The sequence below is a fragment of the Leptonychotes weddellii genome, chromosome 6, assembly GCF_054177405.1.
Source record: "Leptonychotes weddellii isolate Sample4059 chromosome 6, ASM5417740v2, whole genome shotgun sequence".
Lineage (NCBI taxonomy): Eukaryota > Metazoa > Chordata > Mammalia > Carnivora > Phocidae > Leptonychotes > Leptonychotes weddellii.
Genome location: NC_138374.1, coordinates 17,439,470 through 17,450,948, shown reverse-complemented (window position 1 = coordinate 17,450,948; position 11,479 = coordinate 17,439,470). Strand labels below are relative to the sequence as shown.

Sequence of the window (11,479 nt, the reverse complement as noted above, 5' to 3'; positions counted from 1 at the left end):
GTGGTTGCTTCTAAGGGTACTTTCTTATTATGATAGGTAAGATATATGCAACATTAGGGACATACGGGTCAAAGAATAAACATACCAACCATGACTGAAATTCGTATATCTTACAAGTGCCTTGTCATTCAGTTCAATAAATGTGTCTGGGAGCCTGGCTGGCTCAGAAGAGCACGCAACTCCCGATCTCAGGGTTATGAGTTTGAGTCCATTGGGTGTAGATTACTTAAAAATAAAATCTTAAAAATATGTGTCTATCATGTGCAAAGCACTGTTCATTAGTGAACAAAACAGATAAAACCCAAAACCTTTTGAAGCTTAACACTCTAGAGTAAGGGGAGAGAAATAATAGAATTTTGTAAGGCAGTAAGTCTATAGAATATAAAATAGTTTAAAGGAATTTAGGAGTGCTGAGGGGGGTATTGTAGTTTAAGGAGGAAAATAATCATGGACTCATTAAAAAGGTGAAAATCACTGTGACGTCATTTTGGTGTGCATGTTATATTTTCTGAATTTGCAAAAAAGTCAAAAGCCTGATAGTATCCAGCGTTAGAGAAGGTATAGGGAAATGGGCATTTTCTGTTGGTGGGTGGGGGTTTTTGGTACAAATTTTTTAGAGGGATATTTTGTAGTATCCATTAATAATAATTTTGTATTATATACTAATGCAAAATATGCATTTTCTTTGACCCAAATGTTCTACTCCTAGTAATAAGCCCCAAAGAAAACAATGCACCAGTGTACAAAGAACTAAGAATAAGAATGCTCATTAAAGCATTGCTTTGAATAGTAAAATGTTCAGCAGTATATCAAAGGTTAAATAAATTACGGAATAGCCATACAATGGACTACTATGTCAGATTTTAAAATGTTACATTTATCAAGGTATATTTTAAGAGAAAACATATTCAATTGCAGAAGTAAAATTCTTACACTACTAGAACCCAGACTTTTAATGCTTAGAGAATACAATGTCAATCATTTTTCGAGGCTCTTCGTCCGGGTAATTGGAAAATAATCTGCTTCCTCTTTCCCCTTAGTTTCTTTAGTTTGTAATCTGTCTCAGAGATAATGGTTTTGATAGATAGTACATTTCAAAGTCATGACGAAGTAAGCAAAACTGTCAGAGCCACTGAGCTGGATGCCTAAAATTAATGCAGAAGAACTTGGAGGGAAACCAAATCTTTGTCATGAAAGATTTACTAAGCTGTAGGAGTGGGAGCTGAGAGACACTTTAGGAAGGATTACTACTTTAAATCAATCATACCCATATTGATAACATAAATTAATCTTACAACTTGGACAAGTTAAAAATTTCTGGGGTGATTTAGTTTGATACCTGATTTAATTATGTGTGGGACTGCACAAGAACACTAAAGTGTACTTCTGAACCCTGAGAATATATGTCAGTGGTCCTCAGATTTTATGCTTACATAACACCCGCAGAGACTTTTAAAAACTAGATAGAAAAACTAAGTACCCCTTTAAACATTTCTAAATTGACATATGAATTTATCTTTAAGTTCAAGTAGTTATAATTTCCAGCATATTTAAAAATACTGTTACATCAGTCTTTTAAAAACCTATCCAATATAATATGAATATAGAAATTTGACAGCTATTATCATCCATTAATAAAAAGAATGAAGAACTCTTTAAGTCAGAAATTTTATATCTTTTTCTCCTTAGACCTCTATTACCATTCCACTTAACTTTATTGTAATATATTTTCATGCTTACACATATTTTAATGGTTGATTTTCCTACCATATTTCTCTACAAAAATGTTTATAAATTTATTTACTATTTATTTATTTTTTAAAAGTAGGCTCCACACCCACTGTGGAGCCAACATGGGGCCTGAACTCATGACCCTGAGATCAAGACCTGAGCTGAGATCAGGAGTCAGACACTCAACTGACTGAGCCACCCAGGCACCCCAAAAATGTTTATGAATTTAAATGAAAACCAAAAATATTCTGGATTGAGTTATTACAATTATTAGTAAAAAATGAATCAAAACAATTTATATACACATTGATAAAATAATTACTGAAGACGAAAAATGAAGTTAGTGGCTATATATCTGTTAATAAGGACAGAGTTTTAAAAGTAAATACTGGACAGTAAAGACTGGAGTAGAAAGGATGCTCTTTTCAGGACAAGGGCATTAATTCTTTCAGAATGGAAAATAAACATTAATATAAGAGGAATTTGGGATCATATGTTGCTTTCCAAACACATTTTTTCTTTCAACAAACATACCAAATGTCTATAAGTGCTAGCCACAACTAAATGAAGGAGATACAGTGGATAAGAACCGGTTCTCTTTGGGGAACTTGGGGGAGGTGGATAGGGGAGGGAGAGACACACGTAAATAAATAATTATAAGTGAATACAACCTACTTTAATAAAAGCATGTGTACTGTGCCTTAAGAAACCAAAACCACAAGTAACTTGGTTGGTTTAGGATAGGTGACAGTGGCTAGTCTTTGAAGAACTACTAAATGTGATACTTAGTTAGTCCCACAAGGATGAATGGGGGTTTACTATGCAGAGAAGTAGCTGTGTAGCAAGGGGACAGTGTTCTAGACAAAGTGAACAATATGCTCAGAGTCATTAAAAGAAAAATATCTAGGCAAATGGCTAGAGAGTACAGGGTACATACAATATATGTACGGTGGTGGGACTGACAAGGTGGAGGCCAGTTCATACTCAGCCTCAAATGCCACGCCTCAGAGTTTGGGCTTTATATCCTATAGATAGAAGGGAGCTAACTGGATGGCTCTGAGTGGATATATGACATGTGATTAGGTTTTTGGAAACACATTCTAGACAAAAAGGAAAAACAGGAGATACTAGAGGCAAGGAGATCAGTAAGGAAGCTATAATTATTTAGGTAAGATGATGAGAGCATGAGCAAAAGCAGTGATAACAAGCATCAAGAGGAGAAGATACAAAAGATACTCAAGGATATAAGAAGTTGAGATTCAAATATCCTCCATTATTCCCCCTCATCCCCCACAACCTCTGGGTGATAAAGAAATGATCAAGGATAAGACTGAGATTTCAAGCTAACATTTTTGAGTGGCTAATGCAGCTACTAATTGAAGTTGAGAACACAGAGGTGGTACAGGTTAAGGAGGGGAGGGTACATACAGATCACTGGGTAAAGATACACTGGGTATGGAAGTTCAACAGGAAGGCAAAAAGGACTGGACGCCCAGAGAGTCAATGGTACAGTAGTAATAAGCTATAGAAGTAGATATGATCACCTAAGAAGCATATGGAAAGATGGCAGATGGTGGTAGGGTAGGTGGTAAAAAGAGATGAGTGTACACATGTAGTGGGTGAGAGAAGGATCTGGAATCAGGTTATTTAAACAAATTAATTTTCTAAGCCTTAGTTTCATCAGTAAAATAAAGCTTATAATGGCATTGACTTTAAACAGTGTATTAAATGACATAATTCATAATTCATTGTCAGTCCCTACCACCTGGTAAGAAATCAATGGGTATCAATGCTTCTTAAAGATAAACCATTACAATATTGTCATAAAATCAGATTCTTAGAAAAAATAAGTTTATTGATATGTATTAAAGTTATAGAGGCTAATTATTAAAACAGAGTGGAGAAAACCTTATAGGCAAGCAGGAACACTTAGAATTCTCCACCCATCCCCTTTGCCTTATAGGTCATTTTTTTTTTTTTTTTTAAGATTTTATTTATTTGACAGAGAGAGACACAGTGAGAGAGGGAACACAAGCAGGGGGAGTGGGAGAGGGAGAAGCAGGCTTCCCGCTGAGCAGGGAGCCCGACACGGGGCTCGATCCCAGGACCCCGGGATCATGACCTGAACCGAAGGTAGACGCTTAACCCACTGAGCCACCCAGGTGCCCCAGGAGAAGAATCTTAAGCAGACTCCTCCATGAGTGTGGAGACTGATGTAGGGGCTCAATCTCACAACTCCAGCTGAACCTAGAGTCAGATGCTTAACTAACTGTGCCACCCAGGCACCCTTCTTAAATATATTATTAAGAAAATATGATAAAGCAAATCTATTTCACAATATAAGTCAAGGCTGAGAAAATGTGGACAAGTTTTTAAGCTGGTGGTAAAGAGTAAAAACCTTTAAAATTGTAATTGAGGGAATGGAAGCTTAGTGTACATTAGAATCTATCCTGAATTTTTGATGGAGGTGACAAGTGGCTGTTGCCTAACCTAGAAAAATAAATGCACCTGAAATATGGCAAAAAACATTTCTAAAGTATTTTCAGATTCTAGTCTTAGTATCAATCCTGTTTTCACATAAGAAACACAGGTCATAAACTGGTGGCCCTTGGTCCTATCCAGTTAAATGTTTTGCTGGCTTGCTAAATGTTTAAAAAATATTTGAACCAATGTTTTAAAATTAGAAGACTTCATATAAAGTCCAAATTTCAGGTCCTCTTGACAAAACTAGCAACACTGGGCCCATATTCCTGCATGGCAAAATTCGGCTACAGCTGGGAAGTAATGTCCCATTTAGATGAACACGGGGAGTTCTCTAGTCCCCTCTACTGCCTATTGTTCTCTTTCCCTTATCATCCCCATTGCTACAGGCACTTGACTTCACAACTTCAGTAGAATACAGAACCACTATAACACATTATATGCCAAATGCCCTATTTTATCATTAATAGGTATTAAACAAAAATACAATCTTTGAGAACTGAGGGAGGCACAGAAGCAATCTGTTTATGTAAAGGACAGTAGAGGATATTTTTTGGTGACTATTTACGAATTTAGATCCTTTTAAGTAAATTCAGTCTGCCTATTACAGGTTATGGATGGGGGTGGCAGGAATGGTAGGAAAAATATGAAATATTTTGTTTTATTCAAGACTTTTGATAGATGAATTTTCAAACACATATTAGATTTCTGAATGTAAACTAACATGAAGAAAAGGTGAAAGAGGGGGCCCAAAAAGAAAGTGTTTTTCAGCAGACATAAAGTAGTAATGTTCATTCTCACTCACGTGGCTGCCCACATGCTAGCAGAACTTAATCTGGACTGATAATATTCATCTGGAGATGCCAAATTAACATCATATGTCATGTGGTTGGAAACTATAGTAGTTCTATTCTGTTTTGCTATCTGGCATCTGCTAGTAGAAAAATGTTGCAACATGTTCAATTTGGCTAATTAATTTAGACTCATGTGAATAAAATGTGCGGTGTCTAGCTTCTGAACTGTGCCTAGGCCTAAGAACAGGGACTGTTCTTGGATGAATCTGGATGATGCCACTGGTTCTGGTATACTTCACCAGCAGACACTACTATTAAGTTAATAGAAAATGACACATCCTACTCACACAAAATACCAGATGGCCAGCAGTTGCCTTGGTATCTGCTTTGATAACATCAAGATTCATCTGTCTTTGAATTGCAGGGCCCACACATCTTTCATCAACAGTCCTCAGGGTGCCAGGACTTGACACTCATGAAACTGTGCTGACATCACTACACTGCTGCAGATTGCATCACATCAGCTCCAAGTGTTGGTGAAGCAGCAGCCACACTTCACTACAGGGAGACAGTCCAGGACACTAGCACTTGCTCTCCACAGACAGGAGGATTAAATGCTAACTCTTCCTTGTAGGATACCAAGGGTGTGTGTGCAGAGAAGTGGGATGGATTTAACTAGCAACTCAGGACAATGGTAGATATAGTTATATTTGCGAAGGCTTAATCATTATTGGTGAAGTATGAATACTGTGAAGTATTCTTGCAAAATACTGTACATGGAATTTAATTAAGCCTCTAGATCAACTTCTGACTTATAAGAAATAAGAAAAAAGGGAACATTCAAGAACACCTCTGGCCTGAACTCTTTAAAATGACAATGTCACAGGGGGAAAAAAAACGATAGGGAAATTGTTCTAGATTAAGGCTAAAGAGTTTTAACACCCAAATACAATACCTAAACATTGACCGGATCCTGAATTTTGTTGGAGGAGCAGGGGAAAAGTTATAAAAGATATTCTTGGGTCAAAAGAAAGAATATACATACAAGAGTAGATTTTAAACATCACAGAATTATTAATTTCCTTAGTTGTCATAATGATAGTTTGTTTTTCAGGAGAACTTTATAATTCTTAGGGAATACGTTTTGGAAATTTTAGAGGTGTCTGCTTAACAACAAGTGTCTAACCTATTTCCAAATAGTTTAATGACAATGAAAAAAGCATGAGAAAGGATGAAAATAAATATGGCAAAATGTTAACTGTTGGATCTACGTGAAGGGTATATGAATGTTTATTATAGTCTTTCGACATTTTATATGTATGATTTTTTTTTTAATTGAGTGAAGAAATCATGTTGGAAAGACTTGAGAGGGGCAATCTAAGAAGAGGTTGAGTAACAAGAACTACACTGAATTTAATCAACTGAAGCTGGCAATGTCTTAGGCACCCGGGAAACACCAAATATATTCAATCTTTTAGTAAGTATTTACCAAAATCATATGTGCAGGATAACATGATAGGGAGATGAAGACAAACCATTCTATTAAGATGTAAACATAGCAGTAAAGCTAAGAACTTAAGCAGCTGTTATATAAAATAGTGGTTGTCATAAAAGAAGTACAAAAAGTGCTAGGTAAGGGCGCCTGGGTGGCTCAGTTGGTTAAGCGACTGCCTTCGGCTCAGGTCATGATCCTGGAGTCCCGGGATCGAGTCCCGCATCGGGCTCCCTGCTCAGTGGAGAGCCTGCTTCTGCCTCTCTCTCTGCCTGCCTCTCTGCCTACTTGTGCTTTCTCTCTGTGTGTCAAATAAATAAATAAAAATCTTAAAAAAAAAAAAAAAAAGTGCTAGGTAAGGACAGAGTAAATTACTTCCTGTTGCAGAGAATCTGGAAATACATCTGCAAGGATAACTAGGACATGGAAACAGAGTCACAAAAGGTTAGTGCTTCAGTGATTAATCTTGGAAGAAACAAGAATAGTTCATTTTGGCTCAAGCATGAGTAGTATGGAAACAGAAAGAAATTAAGTAAAGAAGGCAGGTTTGCACCTTTGTTGACTGGCTGGGTAAATACAATTTCAGTTTACCTGAAAGTTCTCCTGGTCTTTTTCCCGGCAACGTTAGGCATCCAACCCAGTATTACCAAGATGACTTACAGTTCTTGACTCAAGCCTACAGAAGAAACTACATGAGATAATATGAGAACTCTTGAAAAAAAAACCATATAAAAGTATTACGGTATTTTTAAGAATATTCACAAACATTAAGTTGTTTAATAAAATGTAGGCGTGGAGGATAAGGACGGTATAGCTTCACCCAGAAATGCAGTCATTGCTTTTAAGCCCCCAAAGGAGGAGAAACAAAAGAACATTCCTAATGTTAAGACCGGAGGCGGGAAAATAAGACTCAGAGGTGTTGCCAAGACGGTGGCGGACCACCTTCCTCCTTTCTAGGTGGTAACGGAAAACGATTTCCACAAGCTCCAGAATTCTCCGTCCTTCAGAGATCGGGGTGAAAGCACTTAATAGGAACTTAAGGGGCGCGGTCAGGAGCTCCATGTTGCGGGAGTGAGGAGCTCCGCCCTGCGGCGCGCGCCTAAGCCCCCTTCGGACCCGGCTGGCTGCAGCTGGGCGCGAGGGGCCGATGGAGCGGCCTCGCCCCACAGGGAACCTCAGAAGGGCGGGGGTAGGGCGGGCAGGCCAGCCCGGAAAGAAAACCTTCTTTCAGCGGAAGCGGCTGCGAGCCCCGCTCACCTCCTCGGCTCTCCGTCTCCTGCGGGCCGTCTAGCTGGGGGCTGCCTCACGGGACAGAACGGACGGACCCTCACCTCACTTTGCGGCTCCAGCTGGAATGGGCATTCCCTGGGGTGCCGGGGGCTCTGGCTATTCCCACCCTTCCGCCATGACCCCATTCAGAAGTGCCAAATGCAACTTCCGGGCAGGACAGGGATTTTCGGAACCCTAACCTCTTGTCCACCTAGGTAAGTGACCAGACGTCCCAGCAAAATAAGGGCCAGGAAACCTGCTTCTTCCTCTCCCCCATCCTGGGCAGGTAGTTCTGAATATGAATTAAGTTGTCTAACCTGGGATGTCTGGTCACCTTTGGTCCTTTTTCGGGCCTACTTACAGATTTATCTTCCCAGACGGCTCGACTGTTGCCCAAGGCAACGGTGAGATTTGGGCGAAGGGAAAACTACGTCACACTGGAGACGGGAGGCCAGGAAACTCCCTGCCATTATCAGTTATGGCTGCCTTAGCTTCAACAGTAACTTCCGATTGCTAGTTTGTCACTCTACCCTGCTGGAGGCTTACTCTGTGGCTCCGCTTGCCAGCGGCACCCAGTGGGCAGGAGAAAGGGCGTAGAGCAGCTGAGGAAAGGAAAAGGGCGGAGCGAGGGAAGCTGGCGCCAATGTCTCACTCTGATTGGACAGCGTCGTTGGCGCCAGTGCCTCACTCTGATTGGGCAGCGTCGGTATGCTTGGCTCCGCCTGTTTTTCTTCCCCAGCGAGTGACGGGCCTGCGCCGGAGGGGTGGGGCGGGGCGGTAGGAGCCAGAGTGTGTGGAGGGGCGGGCGGGGCGGGGCGGGGCGAGTGGGGGAGGGGCGGGCGGGGGGCGGCGGTTGGGCAGCGTCGCTTCTAAGGAGGAGGAGGAAGGAGGGCGAGCGAGGAGGATGGCGGAGTTGGGGCTCCTGACGGTAACCCGGGGCCGCTGAGGCGGGAGGGTGGTTGTTAGTCGGTTCTTCCTGCCTTCCTTCCTACCCGTCGGGCGGTCCCGCTGGCTGTCGATAGGGGGAGGCCCCGCGCGCCCTGGGGGGCTAGAGCCGGCGGGGCCGGGGCGAGGCCCGAGGGGCTGGGGCCCTGGGAGGCGCCGCCGCCGCCGCCGCTTTCCTGGGTGCTGTCGCAGGGAGGGCTGGGCCCTCGGAGCCGGCTCTCGTGCGGGTCCCGCAGCCGGGCGCCGAGAGTGAGCCGGCCGGCTCTGACAGCGGCCGGGGCCGGGCCTGCGGTGGCGGCGGGCGGGCGGCCGGGGCAGCGCCCGGGCGAGGGCGAGCCCGCGCGAGGGCGCGGGCCGGGGGCGCCGGGCGGACGGCCCTGCTCGGCTCTGCCCCCGGGGGCACCTGGCTCAGGCTGCGGCGCGCCCCGTGGGCGTCCGGGAGGCGTGTAAATCGGCGGGGGCCTTGGCGCAGTGCTAGTGGTGGCGGGGTGGGGTATTTCCTCGCCCGTTCCCCAAAGCCCACCACTCTCTCCCCTTCTTCTGTCCTTTCGGTGAAGAGTGGCGAGTTGGCTTTGGGTATGTTGCCTGGTGAGGCGAGTTGTAGGCATCCAAGACCGCCCTGTTGGACTTGCTTGGTGGCAGCTTCTTTCCGCGGTAGCTTTTAGGAATAGAGGAAAAGTACTCTATCTCCTCCCCTCCTCCCCTCCTCTTCTGCGCCGCCCCCCCCCCCCCCCCAGGTCTTAACGCTGGAGGCTTCAGGACCAAACGATTTTCCCCCAGCCCCTCAGTATCCATTGTTTTGTACCATCCCCCTCCCCCGCCCCAAGCCTAGGTAGAAGCAGCATGACTTCAAACCCTTAAGTGCCCCCTCCCCCCCGTTTTTAGATCAGCAGAGGTTTTGTGTTATTATGTTAGTACGGATTTACAAACAGGTGGAATGAATACCGATTCGGGAGTTGGAAAAAAGATGTTTTTTTGTGTGTTTTTAAGCTTTCAGTCCTTACAGTTGGTGATTTGATTTTCTTGTCTGTAGCTTTGTATCTTAATGGGGGTGATGAGAATAAAAGAGGAAGCAATGTTTTGCAACCTACCCAAAGAAATGTTTTTTAAGTCTCTGGGGATGCTGAAGCAAAATTGGGTTGTAGATGTGTAACTGTATAGTATTTGCTTCCATCATAACTACCAACAGTCTGTAGCTTTCACCTGTGCAACTTTGTACACTTCATGAATGTCAGCTTCTAGTATCTACTGAGAGGGATTACTGTATCTAAAACTTATTTTTTGTTCTTCAGAATCCTAGGGTATACTTGTGTAACCAAGTATTTTTGTATTTAAATGTAGCATTAACACTGAAAAATTACCTTATTTTAAAGACCTCGGTTTATTACTGTACTAATTTCTACCCTGGTCCTTCCATGCCATACCTCTTATAACTGTTAATATGTATTTGAAGAAACTTAGCTGTTGGGTACAATTTGTAACATTCATACATGTATAGTTTGAATTTATCAAGTGTTGAAGACCTTCTGTGTGACAGTGACAAGTATTTTTAGAAATTCTATATATATATAAAACACCATTCTCTACCTATGGAATTTAGATTGAATATGATAAATCTTTTTAAATACTTATTTGGACATAAGGTACACTGAAGCTTTTATTTAATTATGAATATACATTTGAAAAATCTTAGATAAGTAAAGGCTTTAAGGTTTGTAACTTTCAAATGGCTTAAATATAAAGCTAACGTAAAACTATATCCTTGAAATGCCAGTTTTGAGGGGTGGACCTAGCCTATTTGTAAGATTACTACTTTTTCTTAGGGTGTTTGTTTAGTTTTTGAAGAAACAACTACATTTACTCTCAGGTTGGCATTTGCTTATTGATCTCTCATTGTTAATACAGTTTTCAAGTGTTTTGTTAAAAGTTGTTACGGATAAAAGAGTGATATTAAGAGATCTATTAATAGCTTGCAGCTAGATTTTTAAAAAGTTTTTAAACTACCATATTCAGAAAGTTGATGAGAGCTATGTTTTGATAATTGTAGCCAGACTTGTAAAAAAAAAACAACTTGTGATTTACAAACTAGTTAGAAGTTTGAAACAAAAGGAACACCAAAATGATAAATTCTAGTGTTATATTGCTGGAATTGTGCTTTTTAAGTATTACTATTTCTTCAGTGACTTGGGACAGGCCTTGTCCCATGTTCAGTGAGACATAAACTAGAATTCTATGTGGAATACTCCCAAAGATGCCTTCTGAATAAGCTGCTGGGGGGTGTGTATGTGTATTTTTTTTAAATTTATTTTTTAAAAATAATTTCTACACCCAGCATGGGGCTTGAACTCACAACCCCAAGATCAAGAGTTGCATGCTCTTCTGACTGAGCCAGCTGGGCGCCCCTCTGCTGGTATATTTTTTGACTTGCCTTACCCATGTGGGGGAAAGGTAAATAATATTGAATTTCTTTGTTATCCAGGCAGTCCTATTTGTTTTGAAATGCTGGATTATCAATATCTGTTGTGTGTAATTTAATATTTCTGTAAGACTTGTGTTCTTTAAACAATTTAATTTTTAGATTTTTTTCTAGTGAGATATTTAAATACAAAAATAAACTTGTGTTTTTGATTAAAAATAAACTTTAATTTGTGTGTGCAGATATAAGGATGAGTATTTTTTGGAGGTTGAAAGAATATATCTTTAGAATTCAGTTTACTATATTATGTATCATTTACGTATCATTCATGTATGAAAACAAAATCTATGC

At 41.3% G+C, this 11,479-nt stretch overlaps 2 protein-coding genes across 8 annotated transcripts in view; one reads left to right on the top strand and one right to left on the bottom strand.

Moving 5' to 3' along the window:
- The window catches only part of BBIP1 (BBSome interacting protein 1), a 22,235-nt gene extending 13,931 nt beyond the window's left edge, over positions 1-8,304 (bottom strand). For 2 of the 6 annotated variants that reach the window (XR_014146200.1, XM_031030664.2), the window contains exons 1-2: positions 8,129-8,304; positions 7,090-7,186 (exon numbers count right to left, since the gene is read on the bottom strand). The gene's annotated coding sequence lies outside the window, so the exon portion shown is untranslated. Of the gene's footprint in view, positions 1-7,089; positions 7,187-7,829; positions 7,957-8,084 lie in introns of those variants that run through there. The other 4 variants (XM_081823566.1, XM_031030665.2, XM_081823567.1 and 1 more) reach the window with 4 other exon arrangements.
- The window catches only part of SHOC2 (SHOC2 leucine rich repeat scaffold protein), a 94,651-nt gene continuing 91,015 nt past the window's right edge, over positions 7,844-11,479 (top strand). Inside the window, exon 1 of one of the 2 annotated variants that reach the window (XM_006735768.3) lies at positions 7,844-7,982. The gene's annotated coding sequence lies outside the window, so the exon portion shown is untranslated. Of the gene's footprint in view, positions 7,983-8,570; positions 8,696-11,479 lie in introns of those variants that run through there. The other variant, XM_081823559.1, reaches the window with a different exon arrangement.